General features: G+C 51.4%; 1 long non-coding RNA gene across 1 annotated transcript in view; it reads right to left on the minus strand.

The window, feature by feature from the left end:
• LOC132594024 (uncharacterized) overlaps positions 1 to 27946 on the minus strand; it is a 68935-nt gene that overhangs the window by 26021 nt on the left and 14968 nt on the right. Inside the window, exons 3-4 of the long non-coding RNA XR_009560141.1 lie at positions 27088 to 27164; positions 15918 to 18534 (exon numbers count right to left, since the gene is read on the minus strand). This is a non-coding gene — a long non-coding RNA (uncharacterized lncRNA). The remainder of the gene's footprint in view (positions 1 to 15917; positions 18535 to 27087; positions 27165 to 27946) is intronic.

Here is a 27946-nt window from a genome sequence, read left to right on the forward strand (position 1 = left end):
CCAGTGCAGCAGTGCCAGACCCCAAGTCCACGCAGAGACCCTGCAACAGACCCCTGGTGGGGGCCACCACCTGCTCTGCCCTGCTCCACTGGGCAGCACCTCCCTCTGAGGGTGGGCGCAGGGGCCAGCCTCTGCTGATGAGCTGAGTGCAAACCCGGCAAGCTCTGTCAAAATATTTTTAGCATTTGTTCTGTTTAAAAACCCTGAGGTATTAGAGTGCACTAATCTTTAAAAAGGTTAATTTATTCATAGAGATTTTGACAGAGATGTATGGCACGGTGCAGCCGCGGCCCTTTCCCGGGGGGAGCACACTCACGGAGAGCCACACACAGACAGGCCGGACCCTCCCCTCCTGCGGACCCCCCCACCCGCGGCACTGGCTGGACCACCCCCCTTCGCTCGCTGGCCTCTGCCCCATCTCAGGGGAGGGGCTCAGAAGACGGCCCTCAGCGTAAAAGTCAGGGCCCGGCTGAATCCCAGGCCAGCTCAAGGTCCCTACCCCTACTTCCTGTGATTTGAGAGCCACTGAGAAACCCCCTTCTCCAAAGCAGCCCCCCATCAGCCCCCCCAGGGCCTGGGTTGCACACCCTAGGCAAGCCTGCAGTGAGCATTGCCCCCAGGGCTCTTTCAGGGTGTTCACAGCCTCGGGGGGAGGGCAGGTCAGCCTCTCCCTGGCGGTGGTCCAGAGCCAGGGGGCCATGGGGACCCCATGGGCAGAGCACCCACTCTGTCAGGACCACGGCTTCTGGGAAGCAGGCGGCTCTGGGTTTGTGTGTTTTTAACAGTTTGTGGGACACCAAGATCAGTCCCACCCCAGGGCCTTTGCACCAGCTTCTCCCTCTGCCCAGGACTCCTGTGCAGACCTTCCTATGGTGGCTTATTCTCAGCATCCTGGCCTCAGCACAGACACCACCTCCTCCAGGAAGCCCTCCCTCACTGCCCGGGGCTCAGCCCACAACCAGGGCCCCAACATTTCATGTTTCGTTTCTGTCCACTGTCCACTGCAAGGTATGTGTCCACCTGTCATCTGCCTGGTCCTGGCGGCCCCCCTACGGAGGGTGAGCACGAGGTGTGGGGCTTCTCGTCAGCTGCTGTGTCCCAGCACCAGTTCCAGCCCAGGACCTATTCTCAGAGGCGTTTGTAGAAATCTGAGGTCATGAATGTGTGGCCACACAGCTGCCCAGCCTCCAGAGGCCCCTCCACTGTTCTGGTCCTGAGCTGGCTGGGCCAAGGTGGGCGACCATTGCCCTGGGGGAACCTGCAGAGCTTCCCGCCCCTCTTCTACCAGAGGGACGCGGTGACTGGCATCCCCGGGTATGGCCTCCCTGCTTCTGCAGAGCTGTTGCCTGCGACGGAGCCCCCAGGACCAGTGCTCAGGCTTCTCCGGCTCGGTGGTGCCTCCCCCGGGTCACCGCCTTCAGCAGCCCCGCCACGTCCCTGGGGGAGACTTGCCTGACTGGGCAGCGCAGCCCCGTGAGCCGGCCGGACCTTCCGGAGCAGCCTGGCCAGGACCGCCATCCTGTTCTGAGGCCGGCCCGCACCTGACTCTGGGTGCGGGGCTTTTCTTTCTGCAAAATGGGTCACCAGCTGGTGCGGCGGAACACACAGCCCCGAGCCTCGAGCGTGACAGAAGCTCAGCAAATGGCAGTGTGATGATTGGGGAGCCCCAACCAGGTGCAAAGTCCCCTCCTCCGCTCACGGGACACCCCAAGACCTGGCTTGCACCCAAACCCAGAGGCGCACAGCACCTCCCCCGCTGTCGTCGGGCCACGGGGGCCGCCCGACGAGCCTGCCCCCCACATGGCTCCCCTCTTGGAAACCTCACTGTGTCCTTGAAGCGAAGGGCAGCGCAGGGAGGTATGGGAGACAGATGCACCCCTGGGCCGCGGTAAACAAGGCGGGAGAGGGCGGGGATTGGGTTACGCCGGTGAAATATCGTAAAATAAATACAAGGACGGTTGGTATACTTCAGGTAAATTAGCCTGATTCAAGCTGTCAGCTTTAGGAAAAGTCTAAATAAACAGAGCTTGCCGTTTCTTCCCGGCATAGGAAGGGGCGAGGGCGCCCAGCCGGGCCAGGCAGCCATGCTAATCCGTCAACCTGCGGGCGGGCAGCGGCCTCGGACCCAGGGGCCGTGGGCGCGCGAGCCCCCCATAGAGGCGCCTGCTCAGCCGGATCCCACCCCCAGGCGCGCAGCCGGGGCCCCGAGCGCACCCGAGCCTCCGTGGGGTCGGGGGACTCTCAGGGACAGGGCACCAGCCAGCACGTCACCGCGCAGCGGCACGGGGTCCGGCACACCTGGTCCAGCTGACCAGCTGGGGGCAGGGTCTCAGGAGGGTCACCCCACCCTCAGAGCCTGGGCTTCCTCAGCAGTGAGACGAGGGCGGGGGTGATGACCCGGAGCTCCCCGGGGCTCACGGTGGAGTCTCCCTCTAAGGAGGCCTGGCTGAGGTCACCAGCACAACGGTCACTACTCTGCACTGCATGACAGAAGCAGGGCCAGATTCAGGCCGGGGCTGGAGGGGCTGCCCGAGGCCCTGGACACCCTTCCCACCTCTCCACCCAGCCTCCTCCGGCGTTCAGATTCCGGGGCTTCTGCCTTTCCGCAATAGCCATCTCTCTAGGGAAGCCTGTCCAGAGCTCCAGCCACAGACCAAGAGGGTTACGAGAGTCCCGGGGGCAGGGCTGGCCCTGAGTGAGGGTCTCAGAGCCACCACTGGGGCAGCATCCTGCCCTGCCCTGCCCTGCCCTGTCTCTGTTTCTCTATTTCTCTCTCTCTCCATCTCTGTCTCTGTCTCTCTCTCTCCTCCCCCTCCCCCCATCGCTCATCCCCAAATCACAGCCGTGCTTCCACTTCCCTTGCTCCATCGAGGGCAGGCACACCTGGCTTGAAGGCCAGCCAGGCACCAGCGCCCGCGTGGTCTTGGAGCAGTCACCTTGGTCTCATGGGAGACTCTTGAGCTGTGAAAGAGCCCCTTTGGAGTCTCCAGTGGACACAGGGCTACGTCTGCATGCTCCCAGGTCCTCCGTCAGTGCCCGGTCACCCCTCCCTCACCTCGGCCTGTCCAGGGCCCCCGCTGGACAGGGGTGGGAGGTTCAAGCCCTCCACCTGCCCTGATGACAAGGGCACCTCTCCATCCTGCTGAGAACCCAAGACCTGCAGGGGTCAGGCAGCCTCCCAGTGTCCCCGCCCCATCCCCAGAGCCCCATCTGCAGAGGGTGGGGTCTGGCTTTGCCAAGCCGGACAGAGGCCAGGAGGAGCCCCGGCCAGGGTTGCAGGGCAGGGGGGAGACCAAGGAGCCCTCGTTTTGGATCCGGGCCACCCTAGTGCCCATCACCTGGGCCATTACGCCTGGGGGGTCTTCCTGTGGGGTGAGAGCTCTCCCACGGCCCCACAAGGGGTTGAGCGCATCTGTGGAGGGGCTAAACCGAGGGTACCCCTTGTCCAGGCACTGGGCCCCTCCCTGGGTGACCCTTGGGAGAGGAAAGGGGTGTGAGTGGGGATGAGGCTCGAGCTGGCCCCGCCCACACCCCCAGCGGGGCTCGTGCCGGGTGAGGCCCTGAGCCCTCCGTAGGGACCCCTTACCATGGGAGCATTTTCTGGAGTATGGTTAGTAAAGGCTCACAGGTCAGGGGTACGGACGCCACCCCGCTCTGCACTAACTGGGTTTCTAAACGGCTGTGACAGGAGATGCTAAACGCTCTGCTTCCGTAGGAGGGGCCGCGTCCAGGAAGCAGACATCAGGCGGAAACCCCCGTCACCGGCTTCAGAACCCACAGGCCCCCCCAGCCCCGAGGTCAGGAGCTCAGCTTCCAGCCCCAAACCCACAGGCACCCCCAGCCCCGAGGTCAGGAACTCAGGTTCCAGCCCCGAACCCACAGGCCCCCCCAGCCCCAAGGTCAGGAGCTCAGCTTCCAGCCCCGAACCCACAGGCCCCCCCAGCCCCGAGGTCAGGAACTCAGGTTCCAGCCCCGAACCCACAGGCCCCCCCAGCCCCGAGGTCAGGAGCTCAGCTTCCAGCCCCGAACCCACAGGTCCCCCAGCCCCGAGGTCAGGAGCTCAGGTTCCAGCCCCGAACCCACAGGCCCCCCCAGCCCCAAGGTCAGGAGCTCAGCTTCCAGCCCCGAACCCACAGGGCCCCCAGCCCCGAGGTCAGGAGCTCAGCTTCCAGCCCCGAACCCACAGGCCCCCAGCCCCAAGGTCAGGAACTCAGGTTCCAGCCCCGAACCCACAGGTCCCCCAGCCCCGAGGTCAGGAGCTCAGCTTCCAGCCCCGAACCCACAGGTCCCCCAGCCCCAAGGTCAGGAGCTCAGGTTCCAGCCCCGAACCCACAGGTCCCCCAGCCCCAAGGTCAGGAGCTCAGCTTCCAGCCCCGAACCCACAGGCCCCCCCAGTCCCGAGGTCAGGAGCTCAGCTTCCAGCCCCGAACCCACAGGCCCCCCAGCCCCGAGGTCAGGAGCTCAGCTTCCAGCCCCGAACCCACAGGCCCCCCCAGCCCCAAGGTCAGGAGCTCAGCTTCCAGCCCCGCTCAGCCAGGCCTTTCCTGGGGCAGAGTTTTCAGAGGCCCCTGATGGACATGGCCTTGGCTCGAGGGCACTGGGTTCCGTGGACAGACCCTCGCCTGTCCAGCCGGCCCGACTCCCCACACCCCCTACCCTCCTTACCCCTGAGCCCCCGCACGCAGGGGCTGTGGGCAGGGGCACTGGGGGAGGATGTGAGAGGTCCTTGGGGCGGGCGGGAGGAAGCGGTTTGATCTTTGGGATGGAAGTTTGTTGATATCCATTTCCCTTCCTGGGGAAACCGTAGTCCTTCTTAATTCAGGGAAACAGGCTGGAATCAGCAGCCCCACCCCCAGAGACACCCCCACCGAGGGGCTCAAAGCCGAGCCTGTGTCAGGGCGTCGGGGATGAGGAACAGGAAAGGCCCCCAGCGGGAGCTGGGGCTTTGCCCACCCGAATGGGTGGCCTGGCAGGGCTGGGGCGGGGCCATCCCCGGGGCAGCCTCCGCCTTTCCAAGTGCAGACTCGCTGTGGAGCGGGCAGCCGGCGGGCACCTCTGGTTTGGGTTTGCTGCCACTTGGCTACTTTCCAGCCTGGCTTCTCAGTGACACCTCGGGCCACGGGAGAGGAGGGGAGAGCAGAGCCACCCCCGGGGAAGGCCCCCTGCCCGCCCACTGCGGTGTATCTGGGCTGCCCCTCACTGCCCGGAAGTAGAGCTGGTGACCCCTGGCCTCCTTCCCTCTCTCCCTCCTGCTGGACCCAAACAGTCCTCTGTACAAGCCACGAAATTCATCAAAACTTCGGGGAGCTGGGGGCCGTGACAGGGGGAGGGGCACGGGCAGTGGATACGCAGAGACCCCATGCTGGGTCTGCAGTCGTAGCCGAGGCCCCGTAAAGGGCTGCAGGCCCCAGACGCTCCCGGGACTAAAGCCAGGGGCCGACCAGGTGACCCATCTCGAGCCAGAAGCCCTGCCTACTGGCCCCTGCCCGAGACCCCCCAGCGAGGAGTCACCCCCTCACACCCACCCACGGAAAGAAGGCTTCCGGGCCCCGCCTGCTCCTGCAGTACAAGCTGACCTCCCCCAGGGGTCTGGGCCCCAACCTGATGAGAACCTCCTTCCAAAACCTCCCCGAGAGCCTCAGGCTCCCCCTCGCCACGAAGTGTTTTGCGGGGCTGTGGCGGAAACCCCAGCTCCGTCACGTCGACCGGAGGGCACTGGGCCCCGGGAAGCAGCAGCTGGGGAGACGGGGCTACGGGGCCACATCCTCCCACCCGGCAATCGGTTCACATCCACAGCACCCAGAGCCCGCTTGCCAGATGGGGGAATTGGGTATTTATCGCGGGCTATCGCTAACAAATTGATCATTACTGCGTTTACTTTGAAGAATTTGCAGCTCAAAGCTTGACACGCTGTTGTTTCAGCCCCGAGTGAACAGAACCTTTAAAATCCCTGATCAATTGCGCCTGAAGGTTTACACTAAATTTAACAAATGAAATCTGTTCCTGGCCCCGTGCAGTCAGCCGAGGGGCCACCGCCCCCGGCACGGCAGCCACTGGGCTCCGAGGATGGACCCAGAGCGGGGTCAGGATCAGCCCGGCACCCAGACGCCCCAGGTGTGAATCGTGGCACCAATCAGAGCGAAAACTGCCCCGGTGGGTGGCACTCCCGCTCACTCCTGCCTGATAACGAAGTCGATGCGCCCTCCTGGCCGGGCAGGTCCCAGCCTCTCCGGGACAACACCCAGGACTACGGAGAGTAAATGAACACGGTGACCGTTGCCCCAGAAAACACCTGTCCTGCGGGCTGGGCCCGCCCACGTCCTCCGGCCCTGTGCACAGATACAGGGGGCCCCGCTCCCCACAGCCTCCCAGGGGCACGTGGCGAGGGGCAGGCGGGGCTCCTGGCCTTCCGGCCTCCCTGGCTGGCATTCAGGGAGGCACTCGTATGGGTGGGTTTTATGTGGGGTCACCCTCCCTCCGCAGGCCCGGCTCAAATATGATGGTCCTTTGGTGGGGGCTGGGGAACTGGGGGTAAGTGGAGAAGGGCGGCCGCTGGTCAGAGGACAGGCCCTGCCGACCAGCAGCAAAGCTGGCTTTTGGGAGACGTGGGTCGGCACCCAGGGCTGTGCCGAGTGCTCCGGGCAGCACAGTGTCCCCAGCTGGCAGGACGACCAAGACCCTCCACCCCAAAGGCAGGAAGGCTGGTCTGTGCCCAGGGTCTCCTTCCGCCAGCTCCCTGAGAGCTCGGGGAAGTTTCTTTGTTCTCTCTCAGAGGGAGCCAGATGGCTTTGGCCCGAGGTTGGCCTCAGGAACCAGAGCCCCTGAACAAGTGCCACCCTCCCTCTGGCAAAGGGGCCGCCTGGGCCTGGACGCGACCCCTGGGAGAAAGGGCCGCGTCACTAAAAGCCAAGGTGTCTGGACCTCACAGGGCCAGTGTCCGGAACCCTACACACCCTCCAGGGACACCTCGACCAGGACCGGGGGCGGTCACCCTGTGGTCCCTCCCCACTCCCCCGCCCCTCATTAGCTCCACCTGCCCGGAGGGAGGGGTCTTCCTCGGGACTCCTGGGTCTCCTGCCCACCCGAGCCCATTCCCGACTCTCCTGGGGGTGGGAAACAGCTCTTGGGACAGGAACACTGCCTGGGTGCCGGGGGGATGAACAAGAAAGGGACAAGGGAGCCACTATTCCTGACACCCAGGCATGGCAAGAACTCGGCAAGCATCTGTGTCCCAAACACAGGAGAGAAAGCCCTGCGTGCTGGGTTTTGTTTAGCTTTTAGAAGATCGCTGAGGAAGAAGCTAAACTGAGAAACCCTTCTTTAGTTAGCAAGAAGGGGGGTGGCGTCCCACAGGAGGGGTCTGGCCTGCGGACATCGGGGGGCCCAGCTCACCCGCAGCCTCACGTCAGGGTCCCGTGGACTCAAGCCCACGCCCGGGGCTTCCACGTGGCTCACAGCCACCAACAGACACGCCTCCTCTCCTCCTGACTCTCCTGGCCTCACCACCGGAGAGGGAAGTGGTGTCCCCACAGGAGACGCGGTCCTGGTGGTTTCCCAAAACACAAAGAAGCCTGCTGCTGTCCCTGTGCAGCCAGCCACGTCCCCTCCAGACCCCACAGTGCGGGGAGGGGCGGCCTGTGGTGGGCTGAGGGTCTGTCGCCCGCACCCCCAGCTGTGGCCACTACCCTCCTCCAGCCCGGCCCTGCCTGGGGCTGGACGGTGTGGAGAGCGGTAACCAGCCCCGTGGGGACCCATCACAGTGCAAACCTTCTCCTCCCTCCCCAGCCAGACAGAGGCAGGGGATACCTCCACACCCTATGCAGAACTGGTTATAGTGACACAAAACGTGTGCTCGGTGGCCCATCACACTTCACCCCGTGCTCAGCCCCCTCCTATGCCACTCCCAAATTGACAGGTCGGTGAGATCTGTCCCCCAGCCCCAAGCCCTACATCCAGGCTACCCTGAGTCCCAGGAGTACCAGGCGCCCCCCAGACGCAGGAACCCAAGGTGCTGCCCCTCCCGCAGGAGCCAGCACCCGGAGTGGGATATGATCCTGGACGCCACTGCTGCCCTCGCCGGGTGGACCAGGATGGAGGATGGAGGTCGCTGCCCCCTGAGACTCTGCCAGAGCCCCCAGGGCCCTGAGGACGTGGCCCCGCCTCTGGGCAGTCTGTGGGCTAAGTCAGATCCTCTGCCTCTGCTGGCGGCCTGCTCTTCCCATCCCCCTTCTTACAGGGCAGGCGAGGAGCGGACAGCCTCCTGCCGCGGCGTCTGGCCTCAGCCTCCCCCTCAAGCCAGCCCCCCAGTCCAGGGGCAGCCTCTGGGGTGGTACGCGCTTCAGGGGACCTGGGACAGTTCCCTGAGCCCAGTGTGCTCAACCCCCGCACTCAGGCCTGACCCCTCCCTAGTTCATGGGGTTAAAGAGGTCCACTCACTGACCCCCAAATGGTCTTCCTGGTCCTGGCCTTCCCTGTCCCCCAGAAACCCCCCACCACACTCACCTCTTCCCCCCACCTGTCCCTCAAGGTTCAGCTTAAATCCCCATCTGCAGAGTCACCACTGGCTCCCCGACCCCCTGGGTCTCCCCACCCTCGCAGCTTATTACACCAGACTGTGTTCCCAACTCTCTCAGGGCAAGTCCAGATCTCTCCACAGTCCTTCTAGCAACCACCCTGCCAGCTGTAGGTATGTGTGTATTCGTGAGTCAGTACACACGGTAAGAGGGTTCGTATACGTGCATATGTGTACACGGGTTCACATACGTGCATATGTATGCATGAATTGGTGCACACATGTGTACACGGGTTAATGCACACACGATTATACATGAATGAGTACACGCCTGCATGTATACACAGGTTAGTGCACATATATGTATATGCTGGTTAGTATGTGCATATGTACACACAGAGTAGTACACACGTGTATGTGTGGGTTAGTATACATGCGTGTGTATACAAGGGTTAGTACACATGTATGTGTATGCAGTGTTAGCATACATGCATAATTTATCCAGTCTGTCTGCTGAGAGACACAGCAGTAACACCCCAGTAGCTGCAAGCACCTCAGCACCCAAACCTTGGCTTCTAATTCATTCTCCAATAACAGAGCCGGGGGTCCTCAGGGACCTGGATGACCATAGGGCTGGAATGAAGGAAAATACAAGATGTGCCTGGAGCGCCTCATAGTGCAGAGAATAAGAAAGTACCAAAGTGTGGGGCATGTCAAAGGGACACAGACTCAACTGAATGAGCTTCCAACAGCTGAAGCTGCAAAAACTTGAGCAACAAAATAAACCACACAATATTGGATTATAACTGAAAGTATAAAATAGACGCCTATGAGCTCATGGTGATACAAATGAATGAGAGAGAGAGAGAGAAAGGAAGGAAGGAAGGAAGGAGGGAAGGAAGGAAGGAAGGAAGAAAGAAAGGAAGGAAGGAAGGAGGGAAGGAAGAAAGGAAGAAAGAAAGAAACAAAGAAAGAAAGAAAGGAAGGAAGGAAGGAAGGAAGGAAGGGAAAGAACAAAAGAAAGAAAGAAAGAAAGGAAAGAAAGAAAGAAAGAAAAGAAAGAAAGGAAGGAAGGAAGAAAGAAAAGAAAGAAAGAAAGCAAAGAAAGAACAAAAGAAAGAAAGAATGAAAGAAAGAAAGAAAAAGAGAAGAAAGGAAGGAAGGAAGGAAGAAAAGAAAGAAAGAACAAAAGGAAGGAAGGAAGAAAAGAAAGAAAGAAAAGAAAGAAAGAAAGAAAGAAAGAAAAGAAGAAAAGAAAGAAAGAAAGGAAGGAAGGAAGGAAGGAAGAAAAGAAAGAAAGAATAAAAGGAAGGAAGGAAGAAAAAGAAAGAAAGAACAAAAGGAAGGAAGGAAGGAAGAAAAGAAAGAAAGAAAAGTAAGAAAGAAAGAAAGAAAGAAAAGAAGAAAAGAAAGAAAGGAAGGAAGGAAGGAAGGAAGAAAAGAAAGAAAGAATGAAAGGAAGGAAGGAAGGAAGAAAAGAAAGAAAGAAAAGAAAGAAAAAGAAAGAAAGAAAGGAAGGAAGGAAGGAAGGAAGAAAAGAAAGAAAGAATGAAAGGAAGGAAGGAAGGAAGAAAAGAAAGAAAGAAAAGAAAGAAAAAGAAAGAAAGAAAGGAAGGAAGGAAGGAAGGAAGAAAAGAAAGAAAGAAAAAGGAAGGAAGGAAAGAGAGAGAGAAAGAAAGAAATAAAGAAAGAAAGGAAGGAAGGAAGAAAAAGAAAGAAAGAAAGAGAGGGAAAGAAAGAAAAAGGAAGGGAGGAGGAAGGAAGAAGAGAGAGAGAGAGGGAAGGGACATATCTTCCTGCCTGAGAAACAGCACGTGTAGACACCCCTCCAGGAGGTGGAGCTTAGTCTCCACCACCACCCCCACTTCTGACCTTACAGGGGAGACACCTGGCAGATACCACCTTAATTAACCAGATGGTCCAGGCCAACATCCCCTGTGATGTCATGTGACCCCAGGACCCCCTGTGATATGACAGAGGGGCACCTCACCTCAGGGATGTTCTTCCCAAAACCCACAACCCCAGTCTAACCTTGAGAAAAACACCAGATAAGCCCAGAGAAGGGACTTCTTCCAGGACACCGGGCCAGTCTTCCTTGAGACTGACAAGGTAGTAGAAACAAGCGAAGGCCAAGGCTGTCACAGTGCTGATGAGACCAGGAGACAACACAGCTGAACGGCCCTGGACAGGGCTCTGTCCTGGCATGGGGGGACAGTAACAGGTGACTCAGAGTAGAGTCTGGGGTCCCATGCCAAGACCCTGGCAGGTCTTCCCGGGACGTGTGCTCACGGTGATGTTAACAGAAGGGCAGCAGGGTGGCAGGGTAGGGATGATCTCTACGAGGACCGGCCAGGGTCCTGGAGAAGGTCCACCAATCTCAGCTTGTCTGGTGTTCTTCTGGCCATTACACTGGAATGATGGGGTTTTGGAAAGTATACTCAAAAGAGGGGTACGTAGGAACTTCTGCACTCTCTGCAACTTTTCTGTTCATCTAAAATTATTCCAAAATTAATTTTGTTTAAAAATTCACCCCAGCACAGTGGCTTAATGGAGCCAATGCTCAAAATCTAGAAGCTGCCGACGGCCTGATCGTTACTGATTCACGCCCTGGCTCTTCTGAGCATCTATTGTGCACCGGATGCTGGGCTCTCCAGGGGAACTGAGGTCAGAGGCTGCAGGGAGCCTGGGGCCAGGACCTGAAGGACTGGCCAGGGCCCTGGGCTCAGAAGCCATTGGCCGCATGTCCGGTGATGGACTCCGCGGACACCAGGACAGTGAGGGTCTCCAGTGATGCCTGTCCCCCACTAAGGAACGAAGGAGGCCACAGAGGCCACCAGGACTGCGTCCCCTGATCCTGAGACAAAGGCGGCTCTAGCTGGTTTTCAGGGACCCCTGAAAACCAGAGGACCCCATCCAGGAAAAGAGTGGGAAACGAGCGACCTCCAGGTGCCCCACAGCGAGCTCAGCCCTGGGCCCCAAGCAAGGCTCCCCAAGCCCCGTGTAAAGGTGAGTGATCGGCCCCATTTTGAAGGAATCCCATTAACGACTGCTGAGCACATCCATAACTTCACCAACAGACTCGGTCCGCGAATCCCCCACGAGGCTGGGTCCCTGATTAATGCTAATGGCTTTTCTCACCAGCTGTGAAAATGCATTTTCCATAATTTAGCTGTCATTACAATGGGAAGGATTTATAAAACACAGGCGCACACTGCGTGCTTGAAGGCCTGGAGGGGAACAGCCCCAGGAAGCGCCAGGAAGCAGCTGGCCCTGCCCCCTGACGTGCAAGGGGGCAACCCTGGCCACACCTGGCACCTGCCTCCGGCTCCCAGGCCAGGAGGCAGTCCAGCCTCAGGGCGCAGGCCTAGGATCCACCACGGAGCACAGAGCCTCTCCCGGGGCCAGGAGAGGGCGGGACAGCGACCCACCAGCTGGGACCAGGTCCCCCGCCAGCCCACCTCTCTTGGAAGGAAGGAAAGAGAGGAGGCCGGAAGGTGCCCTCCTTGGCCTCTGGGTCCTGGAGCGGCACCCACACTGCAGCCGCGGACGGAGCCCCAGGTGATGGGCCGGTGTCTGGCGAGGGCAGCCTGAGGTCCACTGCCCCCTGCTCTCATTCGGCCCGCGGGGCACAGCAGCCCGTCCCACCCTGAGTGGTTTCTAGCACAAATGAATATCTGCAGAGGGTGCGGGGGTGGAGTGAGCAGGGGAAAGACCTCAAGCAGAGCCAGCATCGAATCAATTAACGCGAGTTCTTCCGAACAACGCCGCGCATGCTTTGCCTTCAATTAGCGGATCTTGCCGGGGCCGCTGCAGGCCCGGAGCCACTGCCACGGAAACTTTCCCCTTCTTGTTTTAATCTTCCACCGAGCCCGGCCTTTCGCCTCCAGCCCATCTAATTGAAACTAATCTTCGCGGGCAAGGCCTGTCTCTTCCCCCTAATCCTCCTCCGAGGAAGTTCACATGGTCCCAATTACAGCCACACCGGCCTCTTTTATTCCCGTCTGCGTCTCCCTCTGCCAGCCTCCTTTTTTGAAAGTCTGCATTATTAACTCCATGCTTGCAAGTTCCTGCCTGTCACGGGGCCGCGAGATGCTATCGCCGCTGCGATGGATAAGGTTACCACGAAAGCATTTTGTGGATTACGTTTCGCACAAAGGCGATAGAGGGCATGATAGCGCAGAACCAGTGAGTTCTGTGGGCGGAGGGGGAGCAGAGGAGTCTGGCCTGGGACCCGGGCTCTGCTGCCTGCAGCCCGTGGGCCAGAGTCGAGGGCATTTCTGGAAGCTTCCTGGAGGAGCGGAGAGGAAAAGGGGGAGCAGGGCAGCCCCGCAGGGCAGGACTCTCCGCTGTTGAAGCTGCTCGGCCCCAGCTGGCCCCTGATGGCGGGGCTGCTGCAAAGCGGGAGATGGGGTCTCTGGAGCTGCCCCAGTATTACCACAGCCAAACGGAAATCCTACATTTCCAGGCTGTCAAGAATGTCAAGTTTCCGTGCTCAGGGCTGGAATCCCATCGCCGCCCTGTGGGCACGCTGGCTATCGCGGCCAATCAGACCTCCGTTGGCAGCTGGGATGTCTCCGATTAATTTTTTTTTAAAGACAAACTGAAATAATCATTACTTAATGAAGGCAAGTCCCCAAACCCGGGGTCTAGGAAAGAGGAACGATGAAATGGGCCGCACTGCTGGGGGCCAGGTGGGGAGGGGGGCGCGCAGAGAGACAGGCCCCTCTCGTTACCGGCCACTCGGGGCCCGGGCTAAGCCACAAACGCCAGAACGCTGAGCAGAGGCCCAGATTTCTGCCCACGACCTTGCAGGGTCTTGGGTGAGGGTCTGCTGTCCTTGACCTTGATTCGAGCTTGATCATAAAATGAGAGGCACGTGCATCACTCGCCCACCCCCAACCCCCCACCGTGCACACCAGCTGGCAGCCACGGCTACCCTAAAACAGTTCATGGAGTGGGAAGGAATTCCCCGCAGGAAAGACCCAACCAAGACCCCTCTGGGTGGGACCCTCCTGACACGCTTCCCTGGAGGCCTCTGCCCTTCGGGGCAGGACACAGAGCCCTGGATCACAGGCTGCTCTGAGCCAGTTCCTCAGAGCTCCGGCTTCCTGGGCCGAGTGAGATTGCAACCCGGGCAAGCCCTGACCAGGTAGGCACACCCGCTCGCCGCCCCCTCACTCTGTCCCCCAGCGCCTGCTGTGCCGCCCCATTAGGCCCTGGACCCAGACCTGGGGAGCTGCTCCTCTTCTTGCATTTCTGTCCTGCCTCCCGCACCCTCTCCTTCACAGAAGCCCACGGACTAACGCAGGTACCGCTCCGAGCCTGGCTTTCTCACCTGTGTCCTGGAGCTGTACCTCCCAGCCCAGGAAAGGTGCGGACCGGGTCAGAGAATGTCCAGCACAACACTGCCTAGCCCTGGGCCTGAGCGGCAGCACACACTCCCCCCAGCGAAGTCATTCCTCTCCTCCCTCTGTCTGTCAGAGTCTTTTGCTGCCTTTGGGCCTCCTCCAGGCAGGAGCCGGTACTGACCAGAGGCCCCAGGAGTCACCTCGTGAATGTGTCTCAGCTCCCAGTGGGGAGTGAGTCCCCAACAGGAGGACCAGACCCCCTCCTTGGGCTGTGTCTTAGCATCCCAGCCCTTGGCACTGAGCGGACCTCACCTCCACTCAGCCCGGTGTTTTCCTGGCCTGGAGGGGCAGGGTGGTGGGTAGGGAGAGGAGACCATATGAAGAAGGGTGGGAAGACTCAGAGATCCTGCTCAAAGGCAGGAGAGAAAAATAAAGATCATAAAATACAATGAAATGTCAGGACGGCTAAAATCACAGAGACTGAGGATGCCAAGTGCTGGCAAGGATGTGGAACAATGAGAACTCAGCTAAGTGGTGCAGCCGTGCTGGAACGGTTGACCAGTTTCCTTTCAAGTTAAACCTAAACTTACCATAGGACCCAGCTATTTCACGCCTAGGTATTTACCCAAGAAATGAAAACATGTGTCCACCCAGGGACATGCAAGTGAACGTTCAAGGCAACTGTATTCGTAGTAGCCCTGCATTGGAAACTACCCAGAAGTCCATCAACGGGGGAATGGATAGACACCCTGTGTTCCATCCATATAATGGATACGTGCAATGGATATGACGTATGAATATATGGTAGACGCATGCAAGAGCTACAATGAATGGGTGAATGTAGTAGATACATATAGATACATGTATCAATGTATACAGTGGTGGATATATACAACAGGCACAATGAATGCTTGCATACCATGAATACAGTGTATCTGCACATAAGGGATGGCTATGTGGTAGATACATACTATGGACACAGTGGATGAGTACATACATTGGACATGTACAATGGATACAATGGATTAATATATACAATGGATAGATACATACACTGGCTATAACGGATAGCTATGTACAATGGATACCTACAGTGAATACAGTGTATCTAACGACTGCTTCTGTGGTGGATACATACGACGGATACAATGGCCGGGGGTAGAGGCATCTGCTGGAACAACGTATGGATATATGCAACCACTACCCAGCCTTGGAGAGGGTGAACTACATACATAACAACATAGATGAATCACAAAATAATTCTGCTGAGAGAAAGAAGTCAGACCAAAAAGAACACATACTTGTTCTCCACTTGTGTAAAACTCTAGAAGAATAAAAACTAATCTATAGTGATAGGGGTCAGATCCAGGGTGGCCTGGGGTGGAAGGTGAAGGGGGATTTTCTGCAGAGGATGGAGAGAACTTTCTGGGGAGATGGCAATACACTATAGCTCGATTGGTGTGATGCCTTGTCCTGAGAAGTCAAGACTGGCTCAGGGTCACCCAAGGCAGAGCGGGGTTCGCGCCCCCACCCCTTGGATAGTAGCCAGGTGCCTCAGGGTGCCAGCCCCATGCTCCATGCTGGTGCCAGTGATGGTAAAACAGACCCATGATGCCCACAGTCATGAAACAAGACTGAAGATGAGGAAGTGGTGAGAAAAAGTGTGCTTTGTGTGTGTTGTGGTCAGTCTAGGAGGAAAACGGGCAGAGTTTCGTGAGAGAATAATGGGGACAGCTTCTTCAAGGGGGCGGAATGCTACTCTGAGGAGGTGACATCAAGCTGGACCCAAAGGACGGGAAGGAGTCAGCCGGGCAAAGGCCCTTTCCCTCCACAGAGCCCAGGACAGGGGCAGGCCCGCGAGTGCCTGGGGCAGCTCTGGGCTCCAGAATGTGCCCGGACACCAGAGGACAGGATGGGCGGGGGCCCCAGACCACAGCCTGCGTGGCGGTGAACTGGAGCAGTTGACGCAGGGGAACTAGCCAACCCGATTTCCCCGGGACTGAGGGGTCTCCGGGAGGCAGGACTTTCTGTTTCAAGACTGAGACAGTCCTACTCACCCTGGGTGGGGGACATGCAGGTTTCTTCAATTCTCAAAGGGCCACTGGGTACAAAAGAAAGAAGACTGGATTCTTCGCAGCTGGGCTGGAAGTGGGGGGATGGGGCAGCAGCGCAAGAACCAGGCTCCGGGAGGCCGTGCCCGTGTCCTGAGGAGGGTCAGCGCCTCCTGCTGAGCTGTCTCCAAGCCCCTGCCCCGGGCACTTGTCTCCCTGGACAGAGATTCTGCGGGTCCCAGCCGGCCAGCTTCATGGCTGGATAATGGGATCACTAAGGATGGGGGTGGGGTGAGGAAAGCTTGGGGTCAGGAATATCGTGCTCTTTCATTCAGGCAGCAGATGTCATAGGGACCTGGCTCTGTGCAGGCACCATCCCAAGTACTAAGATGGAGCCCAAACGGGCACTGGGCTGGCTGGATGCTGGGGCTGCGCCGGACACAGCTCAGGGCACAGCTCGGCCAGGGGAGCCAAGACACAGAGGCAAAGCTGGGCCGATGAGTCTCCCCCAGGTCAACGTGAAAATGCCTGCAAGTATCTGCTTCCTGTTCTTGAGAATAACAACCAGTCACAAAGGTGTGACGAACCAAACCTGGGGGAGCACCTGTCTGTGCACAGGCTGAGAACATTCTCTCCAGGAGACGGCGCCACTGAGGCGTCACAGCCATGAGCTCGTGGCTCTTCCTTTTTAAATTATCTTTTCCTAATGAATGACGGCTAGTTTTTTTCTTCAGCAGACATAAGCAGGACGTACATTTCACAACTGACGTAGCTGATGCCAGCATTTTGGCAATTCTACCATGTTTCCGATGCGTATTTGTCTGTTCAGGCTGCCATAACAAAGTACAACAGGTAAGGTGGCTTAAACAACCGAAGTTCATTCTCTCCTGATTCTTGAGTCCAAGATCCAGGGGTCAGCAGGTTGGTTCCTCCTGAGGCCTGTCTCCCGGGTGGGTAGACAGCCGTCTTCTCCCAGTGTCCTCACACGGTCATCCTCCATGTGTGTCTGTGTCCTGATCGCTTCTTCTTATGAGGACACCAGTCACATTAGATTAGGGCCAACCCTAATGGCCTCATTTAATTTAAACACCTCTGTAAAGATGCCATCTCCAAATATGGTCACATCCTGAGACACTGGGGTTCAGGGCTTCAACATAAGAATCTGGGGGCCGACACACTTCAGCCCACTTCTTGATGGTGCCGGTCTTCTCATCCTTTGGGAATCTGCAAACACACTGTCTCCCCTCCTGGCTGCCGCACACTTATGTCATTGTAGCCAGCAAAGCAGCACTTTCGTGTTAAAAAGTGCGAAGCAAACAGTGGCAGGAACCATCGTGCATCCCCAAGCCCTGGCCCAGGCCGGTCACGTGGCTGGGTCCCGCCAATAGCAATCCGGAGGGTGGGGGGCCAGGCGGAGCCCTGATTCCTCTGCTCCCTCCCCTGGAAGCAAAGGGCTCAGACGGTGTGTTGCAGAAGGGGGCCACCTGGGGACTCCCATTAAGGAGAGCCCCCCAGATCTTATGGGACTGTGACAAGAGCAAGAAGCAAACCCGGGCTGCATTGTCATGAGAATTTAGGGTTTACTTTTTAAGCCTCAGAGAGCCCAGCAATTCCAAGTGACACACAGAATTAAACTTTACATCTCCAGTGATTATTCCCAACCACCGCTGAGATGAGTCACCCCAATCCCGGGCATTTCTGAGAACAGCATCATGTTGGAGGATCTGCACATCCCTGGCGCAGGCCAAAAAGAAAGAAACTCGCCCGTGTGAACTGAAAACCCAGCCCCAGATGGGACTCTCTGGGGATCCCTTTTCAACTCTGTTCTCTGAGACATGAATTCCCGAGGGACCCCGATTAAATCCATGTCTACACCTTAAAGATCTCATGCGGTCGAAGCCGCTGCTAAGGTAGACCGATACGGGGGAGTGGAGTAACTAGCGGCGTGGGGGTGAGAGGCCAGGGAGGGGGTGGGCAGTCAGGGGTGCGTCACAAAGGGCTGGTGGCCTGGATTGCAGCCAGGCGGGTGCCTTCCTGAGACAGCAACCCGGACTGGAGGCGCCCGGCAGGTGCTTACACGCTTTTTGTCTTTTCTGACCCTTTCTCTCCATTAAATCGGAAGTTCGTCTTCACGCTGTAAGTCATCGAGAACAGTAGATGAGCTTGGCAGTTCTGAAGGAAAATTCTGGATAGTCAGATGAAAAGAGGAGCGAGACTCTGGCAGAAACTGTTTGCTAAATTCTACTGAGTGCTACCCGTGTGTCAAGAGCCTGTTCTCCTAATGCTTGGCCCACATTTAATGCCCACAACAGCCCCAGCAGTGGGTATGTTAGCCTCCCCGGTTGCGGGGTGCGGAAACCGAGGCACAGGTGAGTTCTGGGGGTGGGGGGATGACTCAGAGAGAGGCAGCCAGGGTCCGGAACCCCAGCTGATAGCCCCACGTTGTGCCTCTCGCCACGCTGGACATGACATTGGAAGAAGCAGGTGAAATAGATGGAGAGATGACCAAGGCCAAAGAATTCCCAGCCCATCTTCAGCTTCACGTGGCTCTCAAGGCAGCTCTCCACGCTCCATTGCAGAACCGGTATGTCCTTCCAAATTAGGCTCAATATTTGCAGTCAACCTGTTGCTCAAACAATTAAAGAAAACAGAAAAGGTCCACTTTGGGTAGTTGAATCACATGCACCACAGTTCAGTTTTGTAAAGAAATAACTATTTCATGCTCAGGATTCAAATAATTTTAATTTTAGAAGACATTTATTATACGGTATCATACATTTCCCCTTCCACTATAGCTTTCAGCCAGCCGCTTCTCCTCCCAATATAACTTTAACTCTGGAGAACGTGTATTCCAGACACACAACAAGAATAAGAGGCTGCCATGTGGTCATGGAAAGAGAGATTGGAGGGAAGTAGCCACAAGCCAAAGAAAGCCACTAGAAGCCAAAAGAGGCAAGAAATAAAATCACCCCTAGAATGTCTGGAGGGAGTGCAGCCTTCTCACCACTTTGATTTTGAACTTCTGGCCTCCAGAACTGTGAAGGTATAAGATACTATTGGCTTTTGGCACTTCCCCCACCAGTTTGTGGTAATTTGTTATAGCAACCCTAGGACACTGATACCCTAGGCCAACCAAGAGAGGAAAACTAAAAACAGGCAATAGAAACAGGCCCACAGGTGATCCAGATACTGGAGTCATCAGAAAAAGGATTAACAAAGGCATATTTAAGAAAATAGAAATTTTCACCAGGAATTTGGAATCCATGAAAAATCATACATGGAAATTCTAGAACTGAAAAAAAAAATGCCTTCAAAGGAACAATAATAGGACTGACAGTGGACTTCTCAACAGAAATGACAGAAGCCAGAAGCCAGCGTGAGTGCTATAAGTGCTGAGATAAAGTAACTGCCGTCTTAGAATTGTGATGCAAGAGGACAGAACTTCAAAAACAAAGGCCAACAGTTCCTTGAAAAGTTAAACATAGACTAACCTATCAGCTCCACTCCTAGATGTGGGCTGGAGAGAAATGAAAACATACGTCCACACGAAACTTGTACACAAATGTTTACAGCAGCTTTATACGCAAAAGCCCAACAGAGGAGGCAACTCAAATGTCCATCAGCTATTGAATGATGAACAAAATGGGGTCTACCCATATGATGGATGTATTATCAAGCCGTAAAAGGTACCAATTCACACTACACCATGGATGAACCTCAAAAACATTACACTCATTAAAAGAAGCCAGACACAAAACAGCACATCTTGTGTGACTCCATTTACACAAAATGTCCCAAATTCAAATGTATAGAGACTCAGAGTATATTAGTGGTTGCATAGTGCTGGAAGAGGGAACAAGGAGTGACTTTACATTGGCATGAGGTTTCTGTCCAAGGTGATGGAAATGTTCTAATATTAGATTGTGGTGATGGTTGTACAACTCTGCAAATATACTAAAATCCACTGACTCGTGTACTTAAAACACGAATATAGTGGTATGTAAGTAAAGCTCAAAAAAGTTGTTTTTTTAGTGAAAGCCAAAAACTTTTTGCAAATACAAAGTGAGAGAACTGACATGGCGACAACACACACACACACACACACACACACACACACACACGTTAAAAAGTTCTCAGGCAAAAGGAAAATTATCCCAACGTGGAGCGATGAAATTCATGAGACAATTAAGTGCCCAGAAAGGATAACTAGGTGAATAAATATAAATGAGGTTTGTCTACATAAAACAATAATAATGATGTCTTATAGGCCTTTAAATATATGTAGGATTAACATATGTCACAGCAACAATGCAAAACGCAAAAAGGGTCAAAGGCGTTAAAGGTGTCTGTGTGGTACTCAGTTTAGTAGAGGTAACAGATCAAGCATGTTTCAATCTTTAAAGACTAGAAGAAGAATAAAATATATGATGTCTAACAAGCAACAGAGAAAGAAAGGAATAAAACAACCAGAAACAAGAGGGAAAGGGATCAGATGGGCCCAATAGAAAATCTAATAGTCAGATGGTAAATTTAAAGCCCAAAATATCAGTAATTATATGTAAAAGTACTAAATGTTCCAATTAAAAGATAAAGATTGTCAGACTGTATTTAAAAACAAAAACTAACTATATACTGCTTGTGACACACTTTGATTATGAAGATGCAAAAATCAAAATGAAAAAAATGGAAAAATCTGTGCCCTGTAAAACTAACCCAAAGAAAGCTGGTGCCTTTCATGCACAGATATCAGAGACAGGCGGACATCAAGGAAAGAATCTGGAGGAGAGATAAAGGGGGATGGTCAGTGAAGGCAAAGATGGTCACTCCATCAGGAAACCCAATAACTTTAATTTTTATGAAACTAATACCTCAAAACATATAAGGCAACAAGTGACAGATGTAAAGTGAGAAATTGGCAAGATTATAATTATAATGGGAAGTTGTTCATCTGCCTCAGCCTGTAATTGATAGAAAAAGCAAAAGTTCAGTAAGAATGTAGACAGTTTGAAAATGTGAATTAAAATGACACCCGATTAACAGATATACAACACTGTACCCCCAAACTGCAGGACACACATTCTTTTCAAGTATATAAGGAATGTTAACCAAAGTTTATCATATCCTGAGCAGAACACAGACCTCACAAACTTCAAGGGCAGGGTCAGGATGACAGACAGTAAGGTGAGGCTTCCAAAATATGAAGAGACACTCATTCCCAGATAACTCCAAGTATGGAGTTATCACTGATCACAGTGGAATTAGGCTAGAAGTCAATTATATAAAGGTAACTCTAATGCAGGGAAATTTTCCTGATAAGAAGAATTCTCAGAAAACAATAAAAGGAAACATTTTACCCTGATAAAGAGCATCTGCAAAAAGCCTAGAGCATGTATTACACTTCATGGTGAAGGTCTCCCCAAGATCAGAAATGAAACAAGGATGTCTGTTCCCCCTGCATCTATTAAGCCTACGCTGGACGTCCCAGCCAGTGCAATATAGCAAGAAAAAGAAATTAAAGGCATTTGGTTGGAAAGGAAGAAATAAAACTTTTATTATTTGCAGACAACATGATTTTATATGCAAAATATCTTAAAGAATTCAAAGATAAACCATGATTAAGTAAATTCATTGTGGTCACTGGGTCCAAGGTCAATATACAAAAGTAAATTACGTTTCTATGTGTTAGTGTTGTTGACCCACAGCAAGAAATGAGATGGACCAACCCACCCCACATAAAATTTGGTTCAGGTATAGATACTGCTGATAAGACATATAGACACACACACGTGCACGCACGCATGCACACACACACACACACACACACGCACACACACGTCCCAAGAGAATATAAGGTTTACCACTCACACAATGAGGCTTTCTGGGGAGTGCATCACTGACTCCCAGGCTAGTCTGGAAATGGCTTGAAAGAGCTTGGCCTGGGTTTATACAGTGGTTAGGGAGTGGGCAGGGTGATGGCCCCACATACAGGCTAGGGCTTACAGGGACAATAAAAAACTTAGAAAATAAAACAACAGAAAATGAAATGATATTTACCATAACATAAAAAATTAAATACCTAAGAACAAGTGTAATATGTGCAATACCTCTCACAGAAAACTACAAAACATTGTTTTAAAAAAGTAATGATGAATGTGGAGAAAAGGGAATCCTCTTGTCCTTTTGGTAGAAATGTAAATTGCTGCAGCCACTGTGGAAAATAGTATGGAGATTCCTCAAAAAATTGAAAATAGAACTACCATATGATCCAGCAATTCCACTCCTGGGTATTTGTCTGAAGAAAACAAAAACACTAAATAGAAAAGATACATGCACCCCAGTGTTCATTGCAATACTATTTACAATAGCCAAGACATGGAAGCAACCTATGTGTCCATCAACAGATGAAAGCATAAAGAAGATGTGGTACATATATACGATGGAATATTACTCAGCCATAAAAAAAGAATTAAATAAGGCCATTTGGGAGAACATAGATGGACCTAGAGGGTATTATGCTAAGTGAAATAATTCAGACAAAGAAGGACAAATAAGAGTTGCAGCGGAGTTAGGGGAGGATGCAGGTGACGGCCATTTCTTCTAGATGCTAGGGAATGCAGCTGGACCTGGATCCAAAGCAGGCTCTCCATGTCAACCAGGCCCAGAGGGCAGCGCCTGGCTGGAGGATCAAGTGGAGCACAGAAGGCCAGCCACCCTGTGCCTTTGGACTGGAGAATTTAACCCATTTACATGTAAGCCATGTGGCTTACAGGGTCTTGGTGCTCCAGCCGGGTGTCAGGCCTGAGCCTCTGAGGTGGGAGGGCCAAGTTCAGGACATTGGACCACCAGAGACCTCCCAGCCTCATGTAATATCAATCAGTGAGAGTTCTCCCCGAGATCTCTGTCTCAATGCTAAGACCCAGCTCTACTCAACGACCAGCAGGGTCCAGTGCTGGACTCCCCATGCCAAACAATCAGCAAGACAGGAACACAGCCCCACCCATTAGCAGAGAGGCTGCCTAAAATGATAATAAGTTCACAGACACCCCAAAACACATTACTGGACATGGCCCTGCCCACCAGAAAGACAAGACCCAGCCTCATCCACCAGAACATAGGCACCAGTCCCCTCCACCAGGAAGCCTACACAACCCACTGAACCAACCTTACCCACTGGGGGCAGACACCAAATACGACAAGAAATACAAGCCTGCAGCCTGTGAGAGGGAGACCCCAAACACAGTAAGCTAAGCAAAATGAGAAGACAAAGAAATACACAGCAGATGAAGGAGCAAAGTAAAAACCCACCAGACCAAACAAATGAAGAGGAAACAGGCAGTCTACCTGAAAAGGAATTCAGAGTAATGATAGTAAAGATGATCCAAAATCTTGGAAAGAGAATGGAGAAAATACAAGAAACGTTTAACAAGGACCTAGAAGAACTAAAGAGCAAACAAACAATTATGCACAACACAATAAGTGAAATTAAACATTCTCTAGAAGTAATCAATAGCAGAATAACTGAGGCAGAAGAATAGATAAGTGACCTGGAAGACAAAATAGTGGAAATAACTACCATAGAGCAGAATAAAGAAAAAAGAATGAAAAGAATAGAGGACAGTCTCAGAGACCTCTGGGACAACATTAAACACACCAACAATCGAAATATAGGGGTCTCAGAAGAAGAAGAGAAAAAGAAAGGGACTGAGAAAATACTAGAAGGGATTATAGTTGAAAACTTCCCTAATATGGGAAAGGAAATAGTCAATCAAGTTCTTCAGGAAGCACAGAGAGTCCCATACAGGATAAATCCAAGGAGAAACACGCCAAGACACATATTAATCAAACTATCAAAAATTAAATACAAAACAAATATTAAAAAGCAGCAAGGCAAACACAACAAATAACATACAAGGGAATCCCCATAAGATTAACAGCTGATCTTTCAGCAGAAACTCTGCAAGCCAGAAGGGAGTGGCAGGACACATTTAAAGTGATGAAAGGGAAAAACCTACAACCAAGATCACTCTACCCAGCAAGGATCTCATTCAGATTCGACAGAGAAATTAACACCTTTACAGACAAGCAAAAGCTAAGAGAATTCAGCACCAACAAACCAGCACTACAACAAATGCTAAAGGAACTTCTCTAGGCAGGAAACACAAGAGAAGGAAAATACCTACAATAACAAACCCAGAACAATTAAGAAAATGGTAATAGGAACCTACATATAGATAATTACTTAAATGTAAATGGATTAAATGCTCCAACCAAAAGACACAGGCTTGCTGAATGGACACAAAAACAAGACCCATATATGTGCTGTCTACAAGAGACCCACTTCAGATCTAGGGACACATACAGACTGAAAGTGAGGAGATGGAAAAAGATATTCCATGCAAATGGAAATCAAAAGAAAGCTGGAGTAGCAATTCTCATATCAGACAAAATAGATTTTAAAATAAAGACTATTACAAAAGACAAAGAAGGACACTACATAATGATCAAGGGATCAATCCAAGAAGAAGATATAACAATTGCAAATATTTATGCACCCAACATAGAAGCACCTCAATACATAAGGCAAATGCTAACAACCATAAAAGGGGAAATCGACAGTAACACAATCATAGTAGGGGACTTTAACACCCCACTTTCACCAATGGACAGATCATCCAAAATGAAAATAAATAAGGAAACACAAGCTTTAAATGACACATTAAACAAGATGGACTTAATTGATATTTATAGGACATTCCATCCCAAAACAACAGAATACACTTTCTTCTCAAGTGCTCATGGAACATTCTCCAGGATAGATCATATCTTGGGTCACAAATCAAGGCTTGGTAAATTTAAGAAAATTGAAATTGTATCAAGTATCTTTTCTGACCACAACACTATGAGACTAGGTATCAATTACAGGGGGAAAAAAACCTGTAAAAAATACAAACACATAGAGGTTAAACAACACACTACTAAATAACCAAGAAATCACTGAAGAAATCAAAGAGGAAATCAAAAAATACCTAAGAACAAATGACAATGAAAACATGATGGCCCAAAACCTATAAGATGTAGCAAAATAGTTCTAAGAGAGAAGTTTACAGCAATACAATCCTACCTCAAGGAACAAGGGAAATGGCAAATAAACAACCTAACCTTATACCTAAAGCAATTAGAGAAAGAAGAACAAAAAAAAAAAAAAAACAAAGTTAGCAGAAGGAAAGAAATCACAAAAGTCAGATCAGAAATAAATGAAAAAGACATGAAGGAAACAATAGCAAAGATCAATAAAACTAAAAGCTGGTTCTTTGAGAAGATAAACAAAATTGATAAACCATTAGGCAGACTCATCAAGAAAAAAAGGGAAAAGACTCAAATCAACAGCATTAGAAATGAAAAAGGAGAAGTAACAACTGACACTGCAGAAACACATAGGATCATGAGAGATTACTACAAGCAAATATATGCCAATAAAATGGACAACCTGAAAGAAAGGGACAAATTCTTAGAAAAGCACAAAATTCCGAGACTGAATCAGGAAGAAATAGAAAATATAAACAGACCAATCACAAGCACTGAAATTGAAACAACTGTGATTTAAAATCTTCCAACAGGGCTTCCCTGGTGGCGCAGTGGTTGGGAGTTCGCCTGCCGATGCAGGGGACACGGGTTCATACCCCGGTCTGGGAAAACCCCACATGTCACGGAGCGGCTAGGCCCATGAGCCATGGCCGCTGAGCCTGCGCAGCCGGAGCCTGTGCTCCACAACAGGAGAGGCCACAACAGTGAGAGGCCCGCATACCACAAAAAAAAAAAAAAAAAATCTTCCAACAAAGAAAAGCCCATGACCGGATGGCTTCACAGGCCAATTTTATCAAACATTTAGAGAAGAGCTAACACCTATCCTTCTCAAACTCTTCCAAAATATAGCACAGGGAGGAACACTCCCAAACTCATCCTACAAGGCCACCATCACCCTGATACCAAAACCAGATAAAGACGTCACAAGAAAAGAAAACTACAGGCCAATATCACTGATGAACATAGATACAAAAATCTTCAACAAAATACTAGCAAACAGAATCCAACAGCACATTAAAAGGATCATACATCATGATCAAGTGGGGTTTATCCTAAGAACGAAAGGATTCTTCAATATACAAAAATCAATCAATGTGAGAAAACCATATTAAAAAATTGAAGGATAAAAACCATATGATAATCTCAATAGATGCAGAAAAAGCTTTCAACAAAATTCAACACCCATTTATGATAAAAACCCTCCAGGAAGCAGGTATAGACGGAACTTACCTCAACATAATAAAGACCATATATGACAAACCCACAGCCAACATCGTTCTCAAAGGTGAAAAACTGAAACTATTTCCACTAAGATCAGGAAAAAGACAAGGTTGCCCACTATTATTCAACACAGTTTTGGAAGTTTTAGCCACAGCAATCAGAGAAGAAAAAGAAATGAAAGGAATCTAAATTGGAAAAGAAGAAGTAAAACTGTCACAGTTTGCAGATGACATGATACTATACATAAAGAATCCTAAAGAGGCTACCAGAAAACTACTAGAGCTAATCAATGAATTTGGTAAAGTAGCAGGATACAAAATTAATGCACAGAAACCTCTTGCATTCCTATACACCAATGATGAAAAATCTGAAAGAGAAATTAAGGAAACACTTCCATTTACCACTGCAACAAAAAGAATAAAATACATAGGAATAAACCTACCTAAGGAGACAAAAGACTTGTATGAAGAAAACTATAAGACACTCATGAAAGAAATTACAGATGATACAAACAGATGGAGAGATATACTATGTTCTTGGATTGGAAGAATCAACATCGTGAAAATGACTATACTACCTAACGCAATCTACAGATTCAATGCAATCCCTATCAAACTACCAATGGCATTTTTCACAGACCTAGAACAAAAAAATTGCACAATTTGTATGGAAACACAAAAGACCCTGAATAACCAAAGCAATCTTGAGAAAGAAAAACGGAGCTGGAGGAATCAGGCTCCCTGACTTCAGACTATACGACAAAGCTACAGTAATCAAGACAGTATGGTACTGGCACAAAAACAGAAATATAGATCAATGGAACAGGATAGAAAGCCCAGAGATTAAACCCACACACATATGGTCACCTTACCTCTGATAAAGGAGACAAGAGAATACAATGGAGAAAAGACATCCTCTTCAATAAGTGGTGCTGGGAAAACTGGACACCTACATGTAAAAGAATGAAGTTAGAACACTTTCAAACACCATACACAAAAATAAACTCAAAATGGATTAAAGACCTAAATGTAAGGCCAGACACTATAAAACTCTTAGAGGAAAACATAGGCAGAATGCTTTATGGCATAAATCACAGCAAGATCCTTTTTGACCCACCTCCTAGAGAAATGGAAATAAAAACAAAAATAAACAAATGGGATCTAATGAAACTGCAAAGCTTTTGCACAGCAAAGGAAAACATAAACAAGACGAAAAGACAACCCTCAGAATGGGAGAAAATATTTGCAGACAAAGCAACTGACAAAGGATTAATCTCCAAAATATACAAGCAACACATGCAGCTCAATATCTAAAAAACAAACAACCCAATCCAAAAATGGGCAGAAGACCTAAATAGACATTTCTCCAAAGAAGATATACAGATTGCCAACAAACACATGAAAAGATGCTCAACATCACTAATTATTAGAGAAATGCAACTCAAAACTACAATGAGGTATCACCTCACACTGGTCAGAATGGCCATCATCAAAAAATATACAAACAATAAATGTTGGAGAGGGTGTGGAGAAAAGGGAACCCTCTTGCACTGTTGGTGGGAATGTAAATTGATACAGCCACTATGGAGAGCAGTACGGAGGTTCCTTAAAAAACTAAAAATAGAACTACCATATGACCCAGCAATCCCACTACTGAGCATATACCCTGAGAAAACCATAATTCAAAAAGAGTCATGTACCACAATGTTCACTGCAGCACTATTTACAATA

The sequence above is a fragment of the Globicephala melas genome, chromosome 1, assembly GCF_963455315.2.
Source record: "Globicephala melas chromosome 1, mGloMel1.2, whole genome shotgun sequence".
In the NCBI taxonomy this organism is placed as follows: domain Eukaryota; kingdom Metazoa; phylum Chordata; class Mammalia; order Artiodactyla; family Delphinidae; genus Globicephala; species Globicephala melas.